Source organism: Aphelocoma coerulescens, chromosome 8, assembly GCF_041296385.1.
Source record: "Aphelocoma coerulescens isolate FSJ_1873_10779 chromosome 8, UR_Acoe_1.0, whole genome shotgun sequence".
Taxonomy (NCBI): Eukaryota; Metazoa; Chordata; class Aves; order Passeriformes; family Corvidae; genus Aphelocoma; species Aphelocoma coerulescens.
In genome coordinates this window covers 9,802,615-9,830,561 of record NC_091022.1, presented here as the reverse complement: position 1 = coordinate 9,830,561, position 27,947 = coordinate 9,802,615, and the positions used below count along the sequence as shown (strand labels likewise).

Below are 27,947 nucleotides of genomic sequence, written 5' to 3'. Positions count from 1 at the left end.
TTTAACCCCAAGAAAGCAGGGCCATCACTTAAGCAGACAAACAGAAAAATGTGAAGAAAAAGCTTTGCAGAGTTTCTGCCATAAATGTAGTTATTTTGTGTACTAAGTTGTAACACTTAAGCACAGATGCAGCAGCAAAATGAAATTTGAATACTGCCTGGGAGTGTAAGTTCATTACTCAGAACTTATTGCCTGCTAACAAAGATATCCTTATATCAGATCATAAATTACAGGTTTTTTAAAGTCTCTAAATACCTTGAACTGGATGTTTTTAAAAATGCTGAGGTTAGAAAGAGCAAAATTATATCTGGAAATTTCTCTTTTTTATTGTAGAAATGAGGATTTTCAAAATCAGCACTAATATTACACAATATTAATAATTAATGAATTTTAAGTATTAAACATATTTATTACTTAATAAAAAAGGCAAAACTTTGAATGCCAAATCCTGATGGTTTTGGGGGACAGAGATGCTTGGTTGAGGTGAGAGTGGTACCACCACAAATGAATGACTTTACTCCTAAGCCATTTAATTCTCCTCTGAGGAGCTCCTCCCTCCTGGTGACTGCTGAGGTTTCCATTTACTTAATGTTTACTCTACACTCCAGAAAATTGCCAATCCACCTCTGAGCCATCCCATTATAAGCCTGGGCTTTTCACCTCATGCCATTATCTTTTTCTTCAGTAATTCGGGCTTGAGAATAAGTGTGGAGGACAGAAGAGAAATAAAAGCTGCTTTTACCTTGTTCATATTATCAATCAGATACAGGAAAATATGCAAGACTGTAAACATGAGATTTTAGTAGAAGGGCAAAGCCCTCAAAGTAGGCCTGCTCTCCCCCCCCCCCCCCTTTTTTTAATTAATCCACCAACAATATAAATCCCTACACATAGTGAAGAAAAAATCCTTAAAATATGCGCTGTCTTCACATTAAAACCATTGTGTTAAAATTTACAGTTTTTTAGTGAACACCATACAAACATAAATAATCATTCCAAAATATCCTGTATTAGAAATCTACTAAAATGTCAAATCTATACCTTGGATTTTAAACTTTCCTAAAAGACTTGAATCTCCCTCTGGAAATGCTCTCTACTTAAAATGTTGAAGTGGGCGTTTATAGACATGTAAGGAAATTACTTTATACTCAAAACACATACATACACTTTTTGCTCAAGATCTGATCAGCCAGAAGTCACACAGAGCACAGCAAGGACTAAGATACTATATGAATACACCAGTAGCTGGAAAAAAACAGGGCATGGGCAGAACCTACTGTTTAGTGAGTGGATAAAACCACCAATTATTGAAAATAAAGCAATGAAATTGTTTTCTTATAAACCAGAGATACGTGTGAATATTTACTTTCATAAGATTAAACTACCAGCTAATGGCAAATGTTCCCTGTTCTTACCAATAGAAATTACCCAAGTTTCTCTGAACTGCTGAAAAAAAAGTTTGCAAGTTATTTTCGAGTCAGATATATGCAAAGTTCCTCATTATGGAAGCCCTGTGAGGAACGGCTGAGGGAGCTGGGGTTGTTTAGCCTGGAGAAAAGGAGACTCAGAGGTGACCTTATCACTCTCTACAACTCCCTGAAGGGTGGCTGTAGTCAGGTGGGGGTTGGTCTCTTTTTCCAGGCAACAGCTGACAGAATGAGAGGACACAGTCTCAAGCTGTGCCAAGGGAAATTTAGGCTGGATGTTAGGAAAAGGTTTTATACTGAAAGAGTGATGAAGTTCTGGAATTGTCTGCCCAGGGAGGTGGTGGAGTCACCATCCCTGGATGTGTTTAAAAAAAGACTGGATGTGGCACTTAGTGCTGTGGTTTAGTTGAGGTGGTGTTAGGGCATGGGTTGGACTCAGTGATCTTGAAAGTCTCTTCCAACCTTCTTCCACAGATTCTGTGATTCTGTGATTATATATTTTATTTTGCAATTGGTGGATTTCAACTCTGATTTAATATAACTCATGTAAAATTCACCCACCACTTAAGGCTCATTTTAATTTATTGGGGTTTTTTTAATTGCCAAGCCTCAGAACTTCTTAAAAAGCCAGCACATCTAAATGCAGGAAATCTGACTGTATTCCCTTTCACTTTTTCAGCAGTTTCTCTCTGGATATTTACAAATGTGTATTAAACCACCTATGCTGGGCTTATATCACAGAAGACATCCCATTCAAGCAGTTGTGGATTTTGTGGGTGACAAAAAAATCTGTTCAGCTTGGGAAGCCATTTATGTTGCTCAGCTCTTTTCTCAGCCAGTGGAGAAGAGGAATAAGAGGGAATAGGAGACGGAAAGATGGATAAAGCAGAGATAAGGCGTGTGGCTGCTGAGCTGCAGTTGCTTTCCTGATTGCTTCTGCAGAGTTTATGAAGTTTTCCATGTCAGCTACATTGCAGCAATAGGTAGTTTCAGTGCACCCAGCTTCATTAGAAAGTCAAATAAGAAAGGATGAATTCCAGGAGCTGAAAGACCAAGTTTAATTCAGAACACTTCTTTCCTCATTCTGAAATATTTGTGTATGTTTAATACAGTTATAGAACTCAACAAATACTGGCAATCAGCATAAGAAGTAGATGATTAATAGCTCAAATGCAGGAAAATGTCATTTTCAATGGCACAAACATTCCCACCACCCAGTGAATAGCAGCAGTGACTCTCAGTCCACCGTCAACTACCACTCTAGCAGACACCCACCCCATACTTCCCCAGCAATTCATGCATTTTGAAAGGTTTAACAAATCCCTTAGAGCCACAAGGGTAGCTTTCATAACAGAAAGGTGCACCTAAATAGAAAGGAGGATTATATTCACATAAGGACAACAAAATTATTCTATTTTTCCTATATCATAGCTAGAGAAGCTCTAGCTAGTTTGATGTCAGTGTTCTCAGGCCTTTCCTTCCTGGAAGAAAACACAGGCTAACACTGGGGACAAGCAAGCCCAGCCTTCCCCAGGCCCTTCCTGCAAACACTGCTCCTGTTTCATGTGCCAACATCTGGAATAACAACACCACAATTTGGGTGCACACAGGCAACAGATATTTTCTTAGGTCTATAGTAACCCAAGCACAGAAGTACTTAATTTTCTTTTGGATCTGATTGTACTGAAAGGCTTTATGAGCTTCTGGACATCTGCAAAGCTGTTTGCTCCTAATGTTTATTTTTCTGATTCATACATGAACCAAGCAAGGTTTGTTGCTCACCATCCTGCAGCAGACAGGCACCTTGGATCTATTCTGAATTAGGTGATTTGTTTCACAATCACTGGGCAAATTTCCTTCTTTCATGTGCTTCAAATAAGTTAAGAACAAAATAAATATTAGAAATAAATTTCACTGGTTGCACTTGCACCCTATCTAAAAGGTATGCAGACAAGTGATGAGCTGCTGAGAATGATGTTCAACAAATGACTCCTTATCTTGCCAAATCACATTCATTGTCTTCATTGTAAAACCATGTTCCCCTGCAAATTAAAGCACCAAAGTAGCAGGCTGAGAGAAGCCCAAGCAAGGGTGAAAGTAATTACTAGAAATTTAGCATTACACATGGGCTCCTCTCGGAGTTTTCTGGTCCAGGAACAAGTGTTTGCTCTGTCATTAACTCCCATGAACAACACTAGATCATAACCTGTCACTCTCGTGTATGTCTGCATCTGGAACATCATTCTTGAACAGTAACTTCACTTCAGAGCACTGAGACTTTACATAACAGTCTTTTCAAATACCACCTTTATTGCCTGGAGATTATGACTTAAAGTACATTGACCCTGGCTCACACAGCACACTTGTTTTCTTGCTTAGTTCCCTAAGAATATTTACAACATTATTTGATAATAAACTGCACCGAAAAGGGGATCTAAAACCAAAATTAATTCAGAACTGTGCATCTGCTGGTTTTCAACCAAATGTGCTACATCACCTTATTTTTCATGTGAAACAACTCCAAAGAGACTGAGCTGGCAGCACTGACCACACCACCACATGGCATCACAGGATCAGTCTGTGAAATTGTGCCAAATTTTTAGCTAGTAATCCCTCAATACCCAAACAAGAGGTGGCCCTATTCTTCTAAAATACAGAGCAGTGTGTTCACTTCTGGCTTCTCTTGTTCCTGAGCTCCTGCTTTGGTAGCACGGGTGCAGAGAAATTGCAACTTTCACAGTAACCATTAGCATCAACGTCCCGTAACTACCTTTCCACTGAACGAGTAGCGCCTTATGTTGTACTTCTCCTTTTGCACAGAGGGGAATACACACGTCAAGTCTGACACTATTACACTAATTTGGAAGAATGCATGTAGTGAATTCCCTTGATGCAGTCTGCAGCTGAGAGCCCAAGCCTGTCTTCTGATTGTTGCCAAAGCGCTGAAGTTCCTGAATTTATTAACTTCAGCACGTGTGTCAAGAAGCTGCCACTAAACAGTTCCCTGATTGAAAAAGCTGAGATCAATATCTTTGATACAAATCAACTTCTCCTACATGTACCAACTCCTCCACTTCAGTTTCTCTTTGTGTCAGCTTGACAGGGAAGCACAGTGGAGCAGCCAGGCCAGTGCTGGTAAGAGATCCCTCCACTGGCACAGTCTGTGTGCCTCAGAACCAGCTGCTTTCACTGGCAAGGAAACCTCTGCTTCCCCAAAAGGGGAAAGGTGCCTGAACTCATGGATTCTTCCCTTGCCTTCAGCACAGCTGTTGCAGATGTGCTGTAATTCTGCTGTTGTCTGTCACGTGCAGCTGAAAATCTGCCCCACACTTAGGGTGCTTAATATGCTGTCTCATAATGTGTAAAGGGATCCACTGCGGATTTCTATTCCATGAATATAAGGAGGAAGCCCCCCCACCCTTTTTTTGGTTAAATACATAGAGCAGGTTATTTCATACCCTTTTACAGTATCTTCTGATGGGCAGATCTTGAATCATGATGGTATTACACAAACTAACAGCTAATGCAGCACAGGCCTCAGCAGCTTAGATCAGCCTAACGTACTCTGAAAAAAAACCACTGCCACATTTCAGTGTCAGGAAACAGCAAAGAGTTTAAGAAGAAATAAACTCAGCAAAACGCTCTTAACAAAACTGATCTGGACTGCACTTAGAGTCACACTACCATAATAGTTATAGCTCATTCCTCTGTTAACCAGAAAAATAATTTGCAGGTATAGTTACAGTTAAAATACATGGAATTTGAAAATATTTTTTTCTCCTCTATCAAAAATCCCATCTTCTTTGGAACTGTTTGCTAGTAAGCCCATGAAGAGACTGTGGTTAGCTGAAAACAAATTTGAATTTATTTAGTGGGAAAAACCCCATAAAATTAATAGTCCTTAAGATCATTAAAAAATGATAGATTATAATTTTTGAAAATCATTACCTTCCACAGGACATAACATTCAGATGTTTTTAGCTCAGCTCTGTGCAGGAGATACAGATATCTGAATTTTATTCTATTCTTGTCTTAATATTTGCCTCAGAGGTATTTACTTTAATGTTTCTACTTCTTCTGGCCTATATACCTTAGCACAAGGCCTCCTACAGGCATTAGCCATTAGTTTAAAAATAGACATATCACATGTGAAAGCCATCACAAAACCAGAAAACACCCCATCCACACAAACTATTTCTGCCCTCCCCAAATTCATCCAAACAAAAAACACCCCATCCACACAAACTGTTCTTGTCCTTCCCAGATTCCCCTGGTACCACAGCTCTGCTCAGTTTAGCAGAGGTGTCTCTGGGGTAGGTATCATTGAGTCTGACAGCAAACCCACCACTGCCCAGTCCACCACTAAACCACATCCCTGAGTACCACATCTACACATCTCTTAAAAATCTCCAGGGATGGCAACTCAAACACTTCCAGGGACAGCCTGTTCCAGTGCTTGACAACCATCTCAGAGAAGTTTTCTCTAAAATCCAATCTAAACCTCCCCTGAAGCAATTAAAGCACATTTCCTCTCAACCAGTCACTTGCTAGCTGGGAGAAGAGACTGACCCCCACTTGCTACACCCTCCTTTCAGGTGGCTGTAGAGAGTTATAGAGTCTCGCCTGAGCCCCCTTTCCTCCAGGCTGATTCCCCCCAACTCCTTAACCACTACCACTTGTGTTCCAGACCCTTCCCCGGCTCTGTTGCCTTCTCTGAACTCGCTCTAGCACCTCAGGGTCCTTCTTGTGAGCGAGGAGCATGGAGCAATTCTTCACTACAGGCACATTTAGCGTCCTCTGATTCTTAATTTTCTGTTAAGAAACACAGCTCCATTAACCTGATTCTATTCGAGAGAGAAATTATTTCCTTGAAATAATAAATATGGGAGAGCAGCAAGTTTTCTCTGTTTCCTCTGGGAATTTGCAGTTTTGTAGCCTGACCTTGTTTACAATTTGACTCTGTTCACATTGATTCATGCTTTGCATTTAAATCTCTTCCTGTGTTAGCTGTAACTCACATAATGTATCTGTATGTTATGTTTCTGTTCTCACATTGGAAATATAAACTCCTTTGGACAGGGATTAAATCCTCAGTAGGCGTTTTTATGCTACCTGGCACGCAGGAGTTCCAGTATCATTCCTTAGCACAACAAATGAACACCTCCCTTAGTGAAAATGCATGTCCTAACCTTTCACAGCTATTTATAGCTGACCTCTTGCACTGCGCTGCCTCTGCTCGTAATAGCTCTCGTCTCTTGTCCTCTCCAAAATTTCCTACTCATCCCAAAGGCCTGATGGATCCAGGCTGCTGAGAGCTGCACATTCCTGCAGTAACCTTTGCGAGAGGGAGCTGCTGTGCCTTTTAACAGCCGAGGACCTCGCTTGCAAACTGCAGGTCCCTTAGAGCTATCCAGCTGTATTTAGTTATGGAATCCTTCTACTTCCAGGCTACTCATTTGCACAGCATTTATACAAACTGAACTTTTAGACCTTGAGCTCTCTGAAATTAATGAAGACCTTGATTGATTTTTTTTTTTTGATTGATGCAGATGGACAGAATTTATGTATTAAAAAAGCTCAAAGGATTATTCTACTCCAACTAATGATGAGAAAAAAGTTACACTTTATGCAAAACACATGGATATTGTCCAAAACACAAAGGTGCATACAGAAATACTGATTATTGGCTATACTCAGTGAATATATTAATTTTCTTTTTTGACTATGCTCAATACTATTTTAAAAAGTATCTCCAAGCTTTCAATCTAGTGAAAGGCCGTAACACATTACTTAAGTAAACAATTACATATTGCAAAATAATTACTGCCGTTGTGTCCTCTGGGAACAGTTCCCACTCAGCCCGGTCAGCTCGGGACACAGCAGGCAACGGGGGCCAGCCTCTGATATCGGAGGGATCGGAGGTCTGGCTCGTGGGTCCTTCCAAGGGACCGCGGCGATAAAGGCAGACGGCGGAGGAAAGGGGGCAGGCTCAGAGTTGGTGAAATCCAGAAAGTTTATTGGTCCTCCGAACGGGGGGACCTCAACCACCAGGGGTGCCCAACCCAGAGCACCTGCAGATCGTGCGCCAGGGCATTTTATGGCGGGGGGGGATGGGGAGGGTGTACAGAACAACCAACCAGGGAAGGGAAGGGTGCGGCATACAGAACGAGGGACACATAAGGGAACCAACTATAACAGGGGAAGGGAGGGACTCCTTTCCCAGGACTAATCACCTGGCCCCCTGGCTAGAACTTTCCAGAAGCCTGGGAGGGGTGGCAGAGTGACAGACAGGGTCCTGGGAGGAGATAAAAATGACAGACAGGGTGATTTAAATAAAATAGGGGGTGTGCCAGCTGGGGTACACCAAACTTACAGAACATAGGAGGGAGACCCGGACTGAACTAAACAAACACACTCCCACAAATTACTAGCATGTGAGCAAATCAAAGAGCTCATGATCAAATGAATAGGCTAAAGCCTATTTATTGAAAACATTACCAAATATGTAAGGGTATGTTCTCAAAAGCTGAAGTCCCTTCACAGGTTCATGAGCAGAAAATTCATGTGAATAATAATAATGAATTCTGGCTCAAGTTTTTAAATCTAGGAAATCCATTTCCTTAGTCATAATATTCCAATCACAACACACTGTGTGGATCTCATATAACAGTGTTGCTTATTCTTTTACAAAAGACTCCCACTTTTAATTTTCAATGAGAGGCACAACACAATTTACACTTCAGTGACGTTTCAAAACCCTCAGCCGCCCTCCCTCTGACATTTCCCATTCCCCCATCCTCCCTGTGGTATATTCCCTCTTAACCTCAAAGGAACACCACTTTACACTCCATCTTTTTAAATTCACTTTCCTTGATCTTGAGCAACCAGAGACAGACACAGTATCCCAAGACAAATTCTCACCAACTCTTTGTGCAATTGTGCTTCTTTCCTGGCGAAATCCCCTGCTGAATAGGTAATAAATTTGTCTCTCTCAATCACCCTATGATCCACTAATACACTTTCTTGTTCCTCTCTCATTTCCTATGAAAACATTTCCACCGCCAGTAGGAACCCTGTTGTTAATTTCAAGAACACAAACTTTTATCTGGAGATGAAATGTAACAATACTGCAACTGTGACACAGCTCAAGGACATCCAATTTAAAGCAAGCAAACAAACACTGAGCCTCCTCCTCTCTCACAGTGCCACTCAGTTCGCAGTAATGAAGAGAAAAAGCACAAGGACCCAGGGCTTCAGACTGTTTTCCTATTATTCAAGTTAAACTGTAATATGGAATGGGAAAACAAAGCTAAAGGAAGAGTTGAAGCCCACTTAAAACAGGGAAAGGTCATGCCATGTTTCCCAGTATCAATGCCAATTACAAAAACCAGTATCACTTGAGAAATAGAAATGTTTTTAATACAATCACTAGCAATCCAAATTCCATACACCACCATAAATAATGTTACCCAGCAGCTTCCTACAACTATTTCTGGTGAAGTCGTTATTGCAGTATCGCTCTGCCAGAGCTGTTAGAGGCAATGTGGGCTGACACATCTGTGACAGGAGACTGCAGCACCCAGACGTGAGTGACAACCTGCAGACTCACCAGGACTGAAATAGAATGGTGCTGGGCACAAATTTCTTCAGATCATACCCCTTGTCTCCCTCCAAGAGTGTGCAGCTCTTCCCCAGGCACCTAAAACACTTTCTTTATTCATCTTTCTACCAAAATTATTCAGACGTGACTGCACTCTCCCAGTAAAGGTCACATATTTAAAGAAGTTAAAACTTGGACCATTTTTTTTGATATCTTAAACCATCTTTCAGAAAACCTTGAACCAAAAATGCATAATACAAAGACCACCACAAATGTGGAACAGCAAAGATTAAATTAAGAAGCAATTTGAATAAGCAAAATTATTGTCACAGATAAAAGGAAGCCCTAGCTTTTCATCTCTCAAGAGAAAAATCAGGATTTTGGTTCTGTGGGCAGATTTAAAATTCAGAATACATAAATTTGAATTGAAATAGCAACATCTTTTTACTGTCCAAGTAACTGATGTGGTCGATGCCTCAAGTCTAAACAGTTACTCTTATAAAAAGTCTTTTTATGCTTCTCATTCATTTGGATTAGACTTTTCCTATTTATTCAATAATAAATTATTCAAGCATTAAACCATCTTGCTGTTTTTTCATGGCAGTTGTTGGGTTGTATTTAACTTTACTTCACTTGTCCTTAAGCCACCATGACACCAAATTCACCATTTTAAAAATAACTGTCACTGAAATGAGTTAAATAAGGAGATATATACAAGACACATCCTTTACATTACTAAAACCAGCCATGCTTTCATCCTTTCTAGTTTATTTTACACTACAGGGGATGAAGTCAATGCAAGACAAGAGCATGTTGAAGTTTTGTGACTGTTTTGCTGACTTTCCCTGGAGATAATGTTCTATGGAGGCAATTATGTATTGCTTCTTTCCTTTCAGATCAGATGCACCTGGAATACACTTATGAATTCTAAATATTAGTAGTTAAATATTAACATTAGGTAATAAAATGCTGTCATTATAGCATACTAAAGAAAATGCTGGTATTCAGGTTTCAAATAAGGATACTCCTTTTACAAATTCCAGAATACTTGAAGTAAAGAAGAAGCCATCTTTCACAACAGAACATTTCAGCCTCAAATTATTTACTTGCAAGTGAATAGATTTACAAGTTCGAATTTGGCAACTGCTCTACCAAAACCTTTTAAGTACCAATAGCTCATTCCCGCTGAGATGAACAAATTTGTTTTTTGTTCTCAAATATTTATTAATAAATATCCCTCAAAATGCTCTTCTGGAAGGACAGAGGAAAAGTGTCCACACAAACATTGTTTATATAACATGATATTAATGGACTTAAGAGTTCCTTGACGGATCTGCACTCCCTCAGTATGATTCCAAAGAGCCTTTCAGGCACAGTCCTGCTAACTGCATTTTTGGCAAAACATGGGTGCTTTTTATCTTTTCAGAAAACATACACCAAAAAATTCTACCAATGCACTATGATTTTGTTTCCATATATACGTTCTCTCCCTTGGACTGGCTTTTTCCCAGGCCCATTTTATGAAACAATTTAAGTATTATTCATACTGGTCAAAAGAAATCAGACTCCTTTTTTTGCTTTTTTTGGGTGGAATGTCCCTGGCATTATTGAAAAATATCTTTAAAAAGCCACTGGGGGACGGTTTGTCCTTGGATAGAATGCGTAGAGTGTGCAGCTGCAGAGCAAGAGAAAGAGAAAACAATCAATGCTAGCTGATATCAATAGAAATCCCCATTAATAGCAGTTTCATGGCAAGATGTTTGTGACATGGTGTCTTGGGGTGACGTTATGATGTGTATCCCATATCGCTGCCTATGCCCAAAATTAATTTTTGTGCCTTTCTGTGCCTCTAAACTGAGCCTGAGAGGGGGAAGGAAAAAACTGAGCAAAACTTTTTCAGGGCAGTTTGCAGCTTGTTCAAGGTCACACAGAGATAGCAGGTTTTTTTTTCAGCTGCGGGAGGAGAGCGAGGAAGCACCCGGCTTGCTGCTTTCCAGTCAGCTTTTGACCAGTTGTTTCAGCTTCTTGTTCTCCGGAGAGAGAGAGACTGAGAGCTGGACTTTGTTTTTCCGTCTCTGGAATTCCGGATTTTCTCCCTTTTATACTGGACTGTTTTTTTTCAACCTCAGAGCACATCGGGAGGACTTTCCACCGGGCACAGAGGGCCTGGCCCTGGCCCAAGCCCCAGCGCCGAGGAGACCAAAGGGAGGACTCTTAACACTTTCCCAGGTTTTTTTTTCCTCCACAGTGAAACATTTTATTATTTAGCCTTATTTTCCTTTTCCCGTGTGTTTGGTAAATAAATAGTTTTATCTTCTTCACTTTCCTTCGAGGAAAATTTATTTTTTCCCGAACCTGGGGGGGAAGGGGTAGCTGTGCCTTCTCTCAGAGGATATATTTCTAAATTTGGCCAAACCGGAACAAATTTAGTGGCGCCCAACTGCGTGGCTCGAAGGAAAGTGAAAAAACGGTGCTAATTACATTTTGGTTTGAATTTGCTTATTCTGTGTTGGGGTAAAGTAATCACCATGGTGGTTGAGTTCATAATGTCTCTCTGGCTTGATGTACTCATGTCTTTTTGGTCCTTAGGCTTCATTGAGGTACTGGTTTTTTTTTGGTCCCTAGGGTTGTTTGCCTATCCACAACTTGCTCAAATCTTGTCCCTGATATGTAAATTTTACAGAGCAGGGAGACGAATCAGGATTTCTATCTTGCTGTGCTCGGTGATAATGATTTATAAGAAGTTGACAGAGGTACGGGCAGCTGTTCGGAGTGTGTATGATAAGTGGTTTCTCCGTCCTAACCCCAGTCCTAGCTTCAGTAGCCTGTTTTGGGAATTTATTAGTAATTGCACCCAGATTGTTAGAGGAGGAGGAGACGAGGTTTCCCTTCCCTTTAAATTTGATAAGTTATCTTTTGAGAATGTTCAGTTTCCCCTGGATGTTAAAGACATCATCTTCGTGGTATTGTATCTCCTAAGCTTCCTCCATATGTCTCGCAGCTTGTCTAGAATGAGAGCTCAGATTTCCAGGGTGACTGCTGAGACACCTGACCCAGAGGTGGAACATCCTGAGTGGTGTGGGGAATGGGAGGATATGGGCCAAATCTTGAAGAAATTCTCTGACCCAATGGTTTGCAAGTTTCCCCCTGAACAAGTTCAGAAACCAGCTGAGGTGGCGAAATATCTGAAAGAGAAATATAATGACAATTCCAATGAGAACAAGCTCCTTGCAATATGTTGGGCTTTGGCATATGCCTATCGCACACTGCAGCATGTAATGGTAGAGAGACAGGAAGATAAATCAGCAAAGCCTGCAGATACCCCAGTCACTCAGGCTGCAGATAAACCAGACAGCAAGCCCAAACCAGATGGAGAGTCTAAGCCACTGACAGTGGCTCCTGTTACAAGGAAAAAGCACATAACCAAAACTGATCGCCCAGTGAAAGATGAGGATAATGGAGGGGAAGGGACCTCAAAAGATGCAGGGGAAGGAACCTCAAAACCACCATCTGACTCAGGCACAGAAACCATTACTGAGTCCATGTCCATAAAGGACCTTCACAGCCTAAGAAAGGATTACACCCGACGGTCCGACGAATCCATAATAAGTTGGATGGTCCGTATTTGGGATGCGGCAGGTGATGATGTGATGCTGGACGGTGCTGAAGCGAGGCATTTGGGATCCCTGTCACATGATCCAGTGATCGACCAAGCGATGAAAAGGGGGGCTGATTCTACCAGTGTCTGGAGACGAGTTTTAACAGGCGTGGCTGAAAGATATATGTGTGGAGATGATCTCTACATGCAGCAAACCCCATGGAAGACCATAGAGCAAGGGATCCAACGCCTGAGAGAACTAGGGGTGGTAGAGGTTGTCTTTGCAAATGACCCAGGATTGAGGAGTCCAGACCGGGCCAGAGTTATTCCATACATGTGGCGAAAACTCATACACCTTGGGCCACCAGAATACGCTTCTGCTTTAGCAATAATGAAACCGGACTACGGTGCAAATGAGACTGTGAAGGATATGGCAGTGAAGCTCCGAGCATATGCAGACTCTGTGCATGGCCCAACACATGCAAGAATCGCAGCTGTGGAAACACGTATGCAGAAAATGGAAGATAAGATGGAGAAGAATCACCAGGAGATTAAAGAGTGCCTTCTCCGCGGACGTTCCCCAGAGAGAAGGCACATCCCACGAAGTGAGCTGTGGAATTTCCTGTGTGACAGTGGGGAAAACATGAGGAAGTGGGGTGGACAACCCACTTCTGCTCTGGCAGCACGAGTGAGTGAATTGAAGGAGCGCAAGTCTCAGAAAGGAGGATCTACCAAAAAGGAAGTAGCTCCAGTTGCCTGTAGCCAAACTGCTGGAAATGATGGAAAAGACGATGGCATGTCCAATTCCCATGAAGGAACCTCTAAGATACAGGCCCAGGGAAAGAAGGATAACCAGGCATAGAGGGGCCCTGCCTCTAGCCAGGTAGAGGTCAGGGAAAACCGCGTTTTTTGGACTGTGTGGATTCGTTGGCCTGGTACATCAGAACCACAAAAATATGATGCCTTGGTTGACACTGGTGCGCAGTGTACAATAATTCCATCGCAGCATGTGGGGGTAGAATCTGTTTCTATTTCTGGTGTAACGGGTGGATCACAAAATTTGACCTTGGTGGAAGCTGAGGTGAGCCTGACTGGAACTGAGTGGAAGAAGCATCTCATTGTGACTGGCCCAGAGGCCCCGTGCATTTTGGGCATAGACTTCCTCCGGAACGGGTATTTTAGAGACCCAAAGGGACTCAAGTGGGCTTTTGGAATAGCTGCTGTGGAGACAGAGGGCAGTAAGCAATTGAACACTTTGCCTGGGCTATCAGAAAACCCGTCTGCAGTCGGCCTTCTGAAGGTGGAAGAACAAAAAGTACCAATTGCTACCTCGACAGTGCATCGCCGACAGTACCGGACAACTCGAGATGCTGTGATTCCCATCCACAAGATGATCCGTGAGCTGGAGAGCCAAGGGGTGGTCAGCAAGACCCACTCACCCTTCAATAGTCCCATTTGGCCTGTGCGCAAATCTGATGGGGAATGGAGATTGACTGTGGACTATCGTGCCTTGAATGAAGTGACTCCACCACTGAGCGCTGCTGTGCCGGACATGTTGGAGCTCCAGTATGAGCTAGAGTCCAAAGCAGCGAAGTGGTATGCTACTATTGACATTGCCAATGCATTTTTCTCCATTCCTCTGGCAGCAGAGTGCAGGCCTCAGTTTGCTTTCACCTGGAGGGGTGTGCAGTATACCTGGAACCGACTGCCCCAGGGGTGGAAGCACAGTCCCACCATCTGCCATGGACTAATCCAGATTGCACTAGAAAAGGGTGAGGCTCCAGAACATTTGCAGTACATTGATGACATCATTGTGTGGGGGAACACTGCAGCAGAAGTGTTTGATAAAGGAGAGAAAGTTATCCGGATTCTCCTGGAAGCTGGTTTCGCCATCAAGAAGAGCAAAGTCAAGGGACCTGCCCGAGAGATCCAGTTCCTGGGAGTGAAGTGGCAAGATGGACGGCGTCAGATTCCCGCTGAGGTCATCAATAAGATCACTGCAATGTCTCCACCAACCAACAAGAAGGAAACACAAGCTTTCCTAGGTGCCATAGGCTTTTGGAGGATGCACATTCCTGAGTACAGCCAGATTGTGAGCCCTCTCTACCTGGTTACCCGCAAGAAGAACGATTTCCATTGGGGCCCCGAACAGCAACAAGCTTTTGCCCAAATCAAGCAGGAAATCGCTCACGCCGTAGCCCTTGGCCCAGTCAGGACAGGACCCGAAGTGAAGAACGTGCTCTACTCTGCAGCCGGGAACAATGGCCTGTCCTGGAGCCTTTGGCAGAAGGTGTCTGGTGAGACTCGAGGTCGACCACTGGGATTTTGGAGCCGAAACTACAGAGGGTCTGAAGCCAACTACACTCCAACAGAGAAGGAAATCTTGGCAGCCTATGAAGGAATCAAAGCTGCCTCAGAGGTAATTGGCACTGAGGCACAACTCCTCCTGGCACCCCGACTACCAGTGCTGGGGTGGATGTTCAAAGCAGAGGTTCCCTCTACCCACCACGCCACCAATGCCACATGGAGCAAATGGATTGCTCTCATCACACAGCGCGCCTGTATCGGAAAATTGAATCGCCCTGGGATTTTGGAAATAATCACAAACTGGCCAGAAGGTGAAAACTTTGGTCTCGCTGATGAAGAAGAACAAGTGACACGCGCTGAAGAAGCTCCACCGTACAACCAACTGCCATCAGAAGACACACGCTACGCTCTTTTCACCGACGGTTCTTGTCGCATCGTAGGGATGAAACGAAAGTGGAAAGCAGCCGTATGGAGTCCCACACGACGGGTTGCCGAAGCTACTGAAGGAGAAGGTGGATCAAGCCAACTCGCTGAACTCAAAGCTGTTCAACTAGCCCTGGACATTGCTGAAAGGGAGAAGTGGCCAAAGCTCTACCTCTACACTGATTCATGGATGGTAGCCAATGCTCTGTGGGGATGGTTAGAAAAGTGGGAAAAAGCTAATTGGCAACGTAGGGGAAAACCAATCTGGGCTGCTGAAGAGTGGAAAAACATTGCTGCCCGAGTAAGAAAGCTGGTTGTGAAAGTCCGCCATGTAGATGCTCATGTCCCCAAGAGTAGGGCTAATGAAGAACACCAAAACAACAGGCAGGTAGATCAGGCTGCAAAGATAGAAGTGTCACAGGTAGACTTGGACTGGAAACACAAGGGAGAGTTGTTCCTAGCTCGATGGGCCCATGATGCCTCAGGCCATCAGGGCAGAGATGCCACCTATAAGTGGGCACGAGACCGAGGGGTGGATCTGACCATGGACAGTATCTCCCAGGTGATCCATGACTGTGAGACATGCGCTGCGATCAAGCAGGCCAAGCGGGTGAAGCCCCTGTGGTATGGTGGGCGGTGGTCCAAATACAAGTATGGGGAGGCCTGGCAGATTGATTACATCACACTGCCTCAAACCCGCCAAGGCAAGCGCCATGTGCTCACAATGGTAGAAGCCACCACTGGATGGCTGGAGACCTACCCTGTGCCTCACGCTACGGCCCGGAACACCATCCTGGGCCTCGAAAAGCAAGTCCTTTGGAGGCATGGCACCCCTGAGAGAATTGAATCTGACAATGGGACTCATTTTAAGAACAGCCTTATTAACACCTGGGCTAGAGAACATGGCATTGAGTGGGTGTACCACATCCCATACCATGCACCAGCTGCAGGCAAAGTGGAACGGTGCAATGGATTGTTGAAAACCACTTTGAAGGCACTAGGTGGGGGAACTTTCAAGAATTGGGAACAGCATCTAGCAAAGGCCACCTGGTTAGTTAACACCCGAGGTTCCACCAATAGAGCTGGTCCAGCCCAATCTGAATCCCTGAATACAACAGATGGAGATAAGGTCCCAGTAGTGCATGTCAGAGGTCTGTTAGGAAAGCCTGTGTGGATAAATTCTGCCTCGAGTGCAGACAAACCCACCCGTGGGGTGGTCTTTGCTCAGGGACCTGGTTGCACATGGTGGGTAATGCAGAAAGACGGAACAACACATTGTGTACCACAGGGAGATCTGATTGTTGTGTGAAATGCTTGTATACCCCTGCTTGCTGATTGTCACTGTCACTGTTCGTATATAGCTGTGTATATATATATATGTATTAATGTGTGTGTAGAATTAGAATATCTTAGTTTGGGCATTGAGCCAACAATATGGGATAAGGGGTGGAATGTCTTGGGGTGACGTTATGATGTGTATCCCATATCGCTGCCTATGCCCAAAATTAATTTTTGTGCCTTTCTGTGCCTCTAAACTGAGCCTGAGAGGGGGAAGGAAAAAACTGAGCAAAACTTTTTCAGGGCAGTTTGCAGCTTGTTCAAGGTCACACAGAGATAGCAGGTTTTTTTTTCAGCTGCGGGAGGAGAGCGAGGAAGCACCCGGCTTGCTGCTTTCCAGTCAGCTTTTGACCAGTTGTTTCAGCTTCTTGTTCTCCGGAGAGAGAGAGACTGAGAGCTGGACTTTGTTTTTCCTTCTCTGGAATTCCGGATTTTCTCCCTTTTATACTGGACTGTTTTTTTTCAACCTCAGAGCACATCGGGAGGACTTTCCACCGGGCACAGAGGGCCTGGCCCTGGCCCAAGCCCCAGCGCCGAGGAGACCAAAGGGAGGACTCTTAACACTTTCCCAGGTTTTTTTTTCCTCCACAGTGAAACATTTTATTATTTAGCCTTATTTTCCTTTTCCCGTGTGTTTGGTAAATAAATAGTTTTATCTTCTTCACTTTCCTTCGAGGAAAATTTATTTTTTCCCGAACCTGGGGGGGAAGGGGTAGCTGTGCCTTCTCTCAGAGGATATATTTCTAAATTTGGCCAAACCGGAACACATGGTCATCATTCACTTCCTTGGGGAACATACTTCAGGATAATGAAGCTGGACAGGAATCCATCTGTCAGGGGGGTCAGGAACCAAAGAGAACCACAACAACCCTACACAAACTTCCTTCCCAGAGCAAGCAATTATGATGCAATCTGGTGAGGCAGAACCCTGGCTACAGTGTGGCAGCTGAAACCACATAAAAACACTCTGTTGTCTTTAAAAGATGTGTAAGTCCCTTGCTTAACATATTGACCTTGAACTGTTCATATTTGAGAGGTTGTTTCACATCTCCACAATTCTCAGATGATATTTCCTATTCACTGCAAACCTGTTCATATTTCTGGACCCTCAATCCAGCACTGCTCTTGAATAATTTTTCATATACTCCATTAAAATTATACTAAATTTTTAAAAAACTTTATACCTTTTCTATAGTGATATTCCATTAGAATTCTGGGAGATGAATGTTAACTCCTGCAAGATTTTAAATTCCCATCTGGTTAGCAGTGATTTCCTTTCATCCCTGTTTTTTCCTAGGAGCACAGGAGATAATACCCCCATTCCAGTGCAGGCCAGTGCACCAGCACAACGAGGGCTGTGCCAGGGCACCACTGGGGAAAGGCTTTGTAATTAACTGCAACTTCCACAGCTGAGAGGGCACAAAAAAAGCCTTTGTGGGGATTTCAGGAACTCTCCAGCTATCTCACAGCCAAAACTCACTTTTGCTTTCTTTTTATGCTAAGTATGTACATTCATAAAGACTTTCCACTCCATTTTCTGCGCTAGAAAATTGTATTAGTGCAAATAATGGGACAGAGTATGAACTCAGGAGGCCATCACAGCTTCCACCATGGTTACAAAACAGTGTTAAGGTGGCTGTTACTGCTGAGATATCCAAGCTTGGACTGAACTTTCTAACACTCAATGTCTCTTCAAAAAACAATACAAATCTGTCTGTAAGCATGTCTGTGGAAGACATTGTCTCTTTGTGGCCAAACTACTGCTTTCATTTGGTACTGAATTCTAGTGCATCCACAGTTGGTAGCAGAATTTTCATCCTCTGTTGATGATTTTTTTCAAATATGCATGATTACATTCTTTTCTTGGAAGAGAGGACAATGAGTAAATAGAACTGAAAGAAGGAATCCAAATCTTTTTCCCTGCTGTGTGTTATAAATATTACACATGCACGCATATAAATGCACACATTATGTATATTTTCTGCTGATAAGTCAAGTAACCCAGCAAAGAAATATAGCATGGCCTTCACAAAAAAGCCTTCAGGGTTTTTGCTGTTACCTTATGCCAATCCTGTACTAGCAAGTTATGCTTCTTTGAGTTGTGACCAGGTTTCTAAAAGTTAAGTTAAGCCAAGGAGAGAAATTGCATTGAAATGTTTAGGATTATTCCCATCATTAACCTGACCCAAATGCTCTATAAACCAAACATCTGCCTGGATCATTCACTTCTGTTTGCTGGTAGGAGATTCCAGGTCACTCAGGCATGTTTGCAAACATAAATGGGCCCAATTCTAAAGGCTTGTCAAGGTTGGTTTACAGAAGCTGAGATTTCCCTGCACCCCAGAGAACTACTAAAGCATAAATACTCACACTTTTCATTATATTTTTAAGTGCAGAAGTTTACATTCAAATTTTCTGAATGGGAGTCTATAGAAAGCCTGAACCAAAAAGCTTTTTATTGCCTGTAAAATTAATAATGAGAGGCAAATTGAAGCACAGATCAAGTGAATACCTGATGCCTTTATAAGCAAATGACAGCAATTAATTTTGAAAATATAATTTTAAAGCCAGAATTTAGTGCTGTATATTTTTTTAAAAAGGTGAACTGACACAAGGAAAAAATCAAAATCTAGGTGTTAGAAGATTTTTGTCATTTTTATGTCCATTATTAAATTCAAGCGGTTTCCTAAAACTCAAGAAAATGTCTTTCCTGCAGATAACATTTTAAAGTATTAGAGGATTTTGTACTGTTTACCCAAATCATTTGGTGGTGCTCTTTTCAGTACCTGTGGGCACCCATATAAATCTTATGTACCCACATTCTCTGTTTTAATCCCTGTACTCAAGTTAAATGTCAAGATTAAAGGCAGATCTTGAGCCCACACGTAATCTCTTTTACATTGTGGGTATGGAGCCACTAATCTCAAATTTGTAATCAGACATATTCCTAAATCTTCTTAGAAATCAGGGTTTAAATACTTCAGTTCTAATCTTGAGTGAAGGCTGCCAACCAGAGTGTATGCTCCTACCTGTTCATAAACTCCAAGTTAACCAAAACCTACATGACCATAGGAGCCCACCATTAAATGTGAACTAAAATCACTGGTTTATTCAGTGGCCAACTCCTATTATTCAGGTTCTCACATGAAATTTAAAATAACAAAGGCTTCTGCAGCTTTTGCTGCATCCCCAGTACTACAAACACATTGTGAAGACTCCTGGGTGTTACTTTGGTCATTGTAAGGCCCTGAAGTTCCTGTTAGGCTTCATGGAAAGATTCTTCTTGTCCACTTCAGATATCTCTAGAAAATCGATTGAAAGAACTTATCACCTTGTCATTTTACATAGAAAAACTGAAAATTTCTATTATCTCCATCACTGCTGAATGGATCCCTGAAAGCTGCAAAACATCCTCCCAAAGAAAAGAGTCACTAAGGCTACAGCCAAGGTTAGAGTGAAATCAATTCCAAGTAATATGAAAAGATGCTCTGATTCCTATGAAACATTAAAGACTGGAGCAACACTCAAAAATAAAATATTCAAAATAAATATAAAATAAATAAAGACAGAAGAATGTTTTAAGTGTTTAAACAGGTAAATTTCTTAAAAGGTAAAAGCACTTCTGTTTATTTTCATAAAACCATAGAAAGGTGTCATTGAAAAAACTATAAATAAAATATTGCAGCAGAAGTCCAAGTCCCAGGTCACGTTTGGAGTGGAAATGTGCTTAATGCAATTCAAACTGGAAACATAACTTCTCAAAAATAGCACTGAAAGATTCTCCTTACATTACCAAATAAATCACAGCGTTTTCATAGCTAAAAAAACAGTATTAGGATTTGTTTCACTAGATTAGAAAACAAAAGTAAAGACCTAAAGCCTTTTGCCTTTTCCTGGCAATTTTCACTCTAAGGGTAACTAAGCCCTGCATTCTGGAATAAACCAGGGCAATGTGCCCAGGCCAAGCCAACCCCCCTGAGCAGGTTTTCAAACCGAAGCATTTCAGTCTCACATGAAGGCACTGCTCTGCACTGGCAGTAAAACTGCAGTTAATGCAATTAACTTCTTGTGTCACAGGACCTGTTCTCCACATCTTTTTCCACAGACAAGCTCCTCTCTTGATGTTTGTCCAAAGACCTGTCACCCTTCAGATCTCTGACACAAACAACATTGTTCTTTAGCAGGCTGCAAGTTTATCTGGAGAGGGGGTTTTGTGTTTGGTTTTTTTCCCTCAAGACAGTTCATAAGTAATTTATTTTTACATCCTCCACCCCAATTATCAAAGCAATGTGCAACCTTGACAGCTCCCCATAAACAACTCTAATTACACCACAAGTAGAGCCCCTGCATTTACTACCAAATCTTCACATGGGGGCTCCTGTCTATCCTTCATGAGCAAGACTTTCACTGTCCTGTCTGAAACTTCCCTTTCAGCTTCCCTTGATGAAACCCTTTCTTGTCCAGTCTCCCCTTCCACCTCCACCTCTCTTGGCCAAGGTTGCTGCTGTGCTGTGTTCATTTCCTCCAGACTGGTCTCTGCAACCCCCTCTTCTCTCTCCTGCAGTGCTCAGCCAAAAGGCAAAAATGAGTTTCCATGCCTTTTGAGGTTACCACAATACATCTGATATCACATTTTTTTTCTGAAAGATAACATTCTCTTGTAGCTGCCACAACAAACTCTTAAATTCTAACTGCAAATAATGTCATTGACATAATATTCTGGCAAGTTTATTTATTTTCTGCAGTGCAATACGCATGACAAGCACCTTGACTTACATTGGAGGGAGAGCACACACATGACAGCAAGTGAACACAGTTGTCTTTCTTGACCTTCAATTTCCAATAATAGTTCCTAGCACACAGGACTTCCTGAGAACAGCTGTTGTTGTTCCACTGCTTTGCCTCTTCAGGTTTAACAGGATTTTCATAGAATCCACAGAAGTAAGGCTTTGCTCAAAAAAACCCACAACTTTTCTCATTAAACAAGGGAACTTCTCATCAAAGTCATAGCCTATGATTATGGCAACATTTTGGTACTAGGACTTCCTCCCTCGTGAAAAGGAAGGCATTAACTACGAGAGCCAGCTGCCTGTTTTGTAGATGAATTCCAGCAAAACCAGGAATGGTTAAAATAGAAAACCTTGTAGTAAGCAGCAGTATTTCACATATCTTTGATAAGCAAATGTCTTGACTACAGACAGTAAACACAGTTTTCCTGCATGACTTATTTCTTTAAACAAAAAGAATATGTGACCCAAATGAATTCCAGAACACCAGGAGTCCAAAACACCTTGGACTTGGAACAAAGGCCTGAAAGTCTGTGTCTCCAGTGAGCGCTCTTTTTCAGAGTCTGGAGGCTGGAAGTATTTTCTCTGTGTTCTTGAAAGCTTTTCTCCTAAGCTGTGAGGAAAATCTTTCCTGTTTGCTTCACCAGCTGCACCTTGGGTGGCTATATTATCAATGTATTTTTCTTTCTTACTTATAAGCTTTTATTAAGAAGTATCTGTTGAGCTCAGTGAAAATGCTGTTTTATAAGTATACATAATAATGTGTGATAAAAATTTAAACAGAAGATATGATAGACTGAATCATGCATGAAGTATGGAGTGTAAGATAAAAGCATTTTACTGATTAGCACAAGTATTTCTTGCTTCTGCTCAAGTCTAAAAATTCCAATTATATTCAAATGCCTTGAGTTACGCCAAAAATTTGCAGGAAACTACTTTCTATATAGTTCAAATGAAAACGGTTGTAGATTTCTGGTCTTTCTGCATCTCTGAATAGCTAAAACAAAATACAGAAGTCCTACAATGCTTTGTATCCAAGGTGAAAGGTTAAATCTAAAGCAGCTGATTTCCTAACTCTGTTCAATACCTGGACTGCATCAGCATCCCTCCAGGAAATGCATAATAAAATCCGGCAGTTTTCTATTCACAAATTTAGTTTCAACTCCACTCTGAAAGTGTCCATTGTCAGGTAGATAATGCATATGCAAAGTGTTATTTAGATTTCTGTTATCTACTACAGCTAAATCTAATCTGCAACAAATTTATATGCACTATCCTCTAAAATCCCTGTAGTTTTCCTGTTCATGTGTATCACGGCACAGGGTTCACAGGATATTCTCTCTAGTTCTTGCAAATTAATATTGCACGTGACTGTGTCTTGGGACCAGCAATTTCTATGAAATTGAACTGGATTTTAGTAAATTTCTTTTTTTGAAGGCAGATAGCATTTCCTCAACCCCCAGCATCTCACAGTCAGGCTGAGAGCTGTTCAAGATTGCCTCCTCACTCCTTTGTCTTTAGTGCTGATAATGGAAAATAAGTCTTCCTTTCATTTGCTGTTTGTTACATGTTTTGTTTCAGCATTAGTATTTCTTGTACTCTTCCCTCCACCCCTTTTTTTTAATTTCAGCTTGAACAGAACCGTTCATTTAAATTTTGTGCAAAACAAGCACTGCATTTGTTTTGGTAATGAAGTTAAGAGAGCATCCTCTATTAAAAGCTCTGAGTAGCTCCAGGAACCACCAGTGAATAGGCATAGCAGCACTGTGACATGCACCTAGCCATGATATGAAATAAAATTTGTAACTCATTAACAGAAATGATTAAGATTAATGTGCATATTTTGGCATATTTGTGAATATAATTACAGAAAGAAGCTATAAAAATCAAGCTAGAAATTAGAATGGATCATTGAACTAAAATGCAGGGTTTTAGCAAGTTGTCTGAAATTAAGATTTTGTTAGAACGAACCCATACATAGTAAAAACTAATCTACAATTAACATAAAGCTTCCATGGTTACAATACCACCCAAAAGTACTCACAGCACAAGGAATACCTTTACATCACTCAAATGTTTTGAGCCACAAAAAACATCAGGAAAAAAACATCATTCCTGCTTTTTAGTCTGGAACTACTGAGGGTTTACAAAATTATCTACATAATGAAACAAAGCTAGAAATTGATTGTAGCTTGCGAAACAGCGGTTGCAGTGGAATTTATCATTTCTTGGAGAGGTTTTTCATGGTAGGTTAGAGAAAGTGAAACAGTTTCTTCTTGTTTACATGCTAAGGGAAACATGTATAATATGCATGAAGGCAGAGTCTTGTGAATAAACAGGTCTGGTAACTATACTGCAAAGCAAAGGTCTGAGGGATTATAAGTTTCTGCTGTTGCTGGAGGAACAGTATATAAAGAAAAGAGCACTGTTGTCATACTCAAACCGAAGATTAATTTTACATCACTGGAGCATTAAAAAATAGTTACAGGAAATACTTACCATAGTTGATATTGGAATGACAAGACACAGTTCCAGAGGCATCTCCTTTTTAGAAAAAATGCTTCCCTACCAGCACAGTGCTTTACAGAAATGGCCTCCTTCTGTAGGTGGGTGCCTTGTCTGCAACAGCCACTTTCCAGATGCACTCAGTTCACATCTGCATAGCCTCAGAAGGTGCTACTCATTTATTGCTTACAGGTATTTTGTGAAGAGTTACTTTGGTTTTCTTCTGAAGGAGACAGGAAAAGAATAAAGAGAAGCAACTGGTTTCAAAGCTGGGTAAGCACAAGCCAACACCTTATGCAAAGAAGAACATGGCCACTGTGTGACGTGAAAGTACCCCGAGCCAGGGCTGCTCCTCCTTCTGCAGGTTCAAAGGTGCATGAAGATAATCAAATCAGTGCATCTGGATATGGATAGGGGAGAAGAGGAGAACACAGGATGGAAGGAACCAGAATAGTTAGGCACTGTCTGCCAAAAGTAGCTATTGCAGAGGGAGAAGTAATTAGGACAGCCATAACCATCTCCTCTACCTGGAGAAGCCATGAGGCACCCTGGTTACAGTGTAGGCACTAATTACAGTAATGAGGCTGCAGCACATCTCCATCACCACTCAGTGGCAGGATGTGTCTGCCTCTCGGCCCCTCCGGCAGCGGACTCAGCCTTGCTCTCAGTATCGCTGAGCTCGGAGTCAGCGCTGCCTGAGCCAGTGCGAGGCAAGGCACAACCTGAGACTGCTACTCGAGAGCTTTTAAAGAAACTCTGCTTGTGACGTTGCTGTAACAGAACGGACAACTCTTTCACTCAATTAACTCTTGGGGCAACCTCATGTAAAATTAGAACTGATCAGACCTGTCAAATATTCAAGCTGATCCACTCAGCTTAAAATGACTAGCAAGTTCTGCTCATTCATTTTGTGTGAGTCTAGATGGAAGCCCAAGTGTCAAACTGATGTGTTGATACATTAGGATAGGGGAATGACAGAATCTACTCTTAATCAGTGAACGTTGCTGGTTTCCCTGATGCAGAATCCCCTTTTAAGAAACTAATAGCTGGTTCAGCCCTCAACAACTACTGCTGCCACTCATCTGCAAACATCCTTCATCTTCAAGAGTGGACAGCTTTATTAAGCTGTTGTTCTAGCAGAACAGATGCTACTCATTAACTTTACCCAACAATTAATCACATAACACAAGAATGCTTTTCAGATACTCATATATCCCATCTCAAAAAAATGAGTAAAGACAGCTTTATTACTGACCAGCACAAGATTCAAAACATTTTCTCCAAAGTTTCAAAGAAAAAATCAAATTGTTTTCATATGAGATAAAGACCATTATACTCATCACTGCCTGACATTTTAGGGACACTTCCAGAACTGCAGTGTAGACCTCCATTTCTTTCAGAACACATTGGGAAAACTCGAGCTGATACAGAACGCCTGCAGCAAAATTAATCACCAACAGAGAAAAGCTGCTGCTGTGCTGCCCCTTCTTTAGACTCCATACTGACTTCTCAAATTTGCATTTAAAAATATTTATTCTTGTACAGAACATTCTCCAGGGCTATGACCTTACCTATCTGAGGAAATATGGGTCCCTTATACTCTCCCATCACACATTCTCTATAGCTTAGTCTATTAGTTATGCAAAATAGAAATAGAAGTCCGCAGATATCACAATCTTGGTAAATTCTACCTTATGGGGGCTGCTGACTTAAGACATCCAGCAGCCTGTTCAGTACCTAAGAGAAAATAAAATGGTTTGGGGGATTTCCTTCAAGCTTTCAAGTGCATCCAAAAACATTCTTCTGCGCTGCCTGAGTTTCTCTTCCTTGCATTGAACTTGTTACACATGATCAAAAACTTTTTGGCGAGACTTATTGTACTTTGATATAGAGAAAAGACTGAAGAATAATTTGAAGTAGACAATATCACTCCACACTTTGAGTGACTGGACTCAAAAGAAGGCTACCATCAAAAGGCAGAAAAGGCAAGAGCAGATGCTCACAAGCTCATTGTAACGATGACAGGATATAGAACAAGAAACTGTTAGCAATGATGGATGTATTTGAAAGTTATAGGCTTCCTGACTCAGCGTTGGGTCTTCGGACCTTAACACCATAATAATTATCTTGAAATCAAAGTAAGAAGGGAAACCTCCATTAGTTGCATCTTCTCAACTGAAAGCATTAAAGGTAACAGTACACACACACAGCACATCCAATTGCAGTGTAATACTGACCAATTTCCCACTCAATGCTTTTAAGGAAAAAAAGAAAATTCTCTGTTGCTTTCCCTCTTGTTCTTTGTTCTATGGTATATCCTTGCTTTAACTGCTTCCTCCTTTTCTCTGTCTTTTTCTTCCAGTCTCCTCACACCTCTTTTCCTGTGTAATAACATCTCCAGGGGAAACTGCTTTTAAACATGCTGAAGTGAACCAACATACAGAAGTATGGTTCTTTTTTCTTCTATTAGTTAATTGAACTGTTTTTCTAAATACAAGGCTCTTTTATACCTACAATAACTACAAAGTACTGAACAAAGCCAACAGTTACTTCAAAGGAACAGTTTTACTGCGTTCCCTCAGAACAGCCAGAGCTGATCTCCCACGAATTCACATTACAGCTCCCGCCACATATCTGCAGTTATAAATAAGTAGTACTGCAAATATTTGGAACAACTAGTATTTAATCAATGTGGAAATTTGGGATTAAAAATAACTCTATGAAATTGATAATATGCATATAAAAGGACTGCATAACTTCAATGTATAAAATTAATATAGAGGGATTACAAAGATTTTAAAGCTTGCAGAATATAGCAAAGACAAAAAATCAAGTGCAGCACAAGACAAAAAAGGCTAAACTGCACTAGCTAAAGGCCAGAGTCACCCAGCCAGAGTGAAAATATGGATTCCATGCAAGTTTGGGATCTCAGTAACTTTTCCTTCAAGTCTCAAGCAGATAAAGTTTACCCTATCCTCAGACCTGGGACTGGCAACTCTGATCATATATTCAGAGTCTTCTGGCCAGAAGACCCTTCCTGAACTGAGGTGATCTGAAGGCATCATCCAGTCAGTTCTGAATCATTAACTTTCAACCACACCACACCAGAATTTGATTTTTAACTAGAACTAACCAGCAAGCACCTGTAATACAACATCACACATTTGATGCCCGATTATGTGCCAATTATGGGTTTTAACAACTCTGACTTAGAGCTCTCTTGAACTTTTAAAACATACAGGCAAGAATTAACATCATAATAATCCAAGAATAATAATAGTCCCAGAATCTCTTCAATTTGGAAAACATCTTTAAAGAGTTACTGAATTTTATTCAAGTATAAAAGACAATAAACTGTCTTACAAGCCAAAGCTGTTTCCAGAAAATTCAGATAAATTTTAAAAAGTCAGGTAAAACATGATAAGCATCCCACAGGATACCAGCTTCTCTGCAGTTTCTGAATATCAAATATTGCACATGATCATATTTGTGAAACTGAAAAGAACAGTTTTCTATCCATTTCCATACCCTTAATCTCATTTCTAAACAGTCTGAGAAACACAAAAACTTGCAGGTTTTCCAACATCTTGATTCAATGCACTTCAGATAAGAGATTTGACTACTGACAGGAAAGAAGTCTTACATTAGGAAGGCTCCACGTGCTCCAGTACTGTCCATCTTCCAAGGATCCAAACCCCCAGTCTGAGATTTTGTCTGAGTCATTCACAAAAACCCTTGTGCTGTCAGATAGCTGTGGGGAAGCCTGAGGGGCAGAGCCACACACGACAAAGATAAAACCCACGTCGCAGGCAGAACGGTTGGAATGGACATTGGCACCTGCTCTGGGGCTCAACAGGGAAAAAACCCACACCAGCATGGCTAAGGTATAAAAGGAACAAATTAAGAGACAAGGGTAGAAGGTGGCAAGGCAACAGCATCACAAATCTATTCCAGAAAGCAGG

The 27,947-nt window shown here is 41.6% G+C and overlaps 1 long non-coding RNA gene across 1 annotated transcript in view; it reads right to left on the bottom strand.

Annotated features, from left to right (window-relative positions):
• Positions 1 to 27,947, bottom strand: part of LOC138114261 (uncharacterized) — a 136,588-nt gene that overhangs the window by 97,887 nt on the left and 10,754 nt on the right. The window lies entirely within an intron of this gene.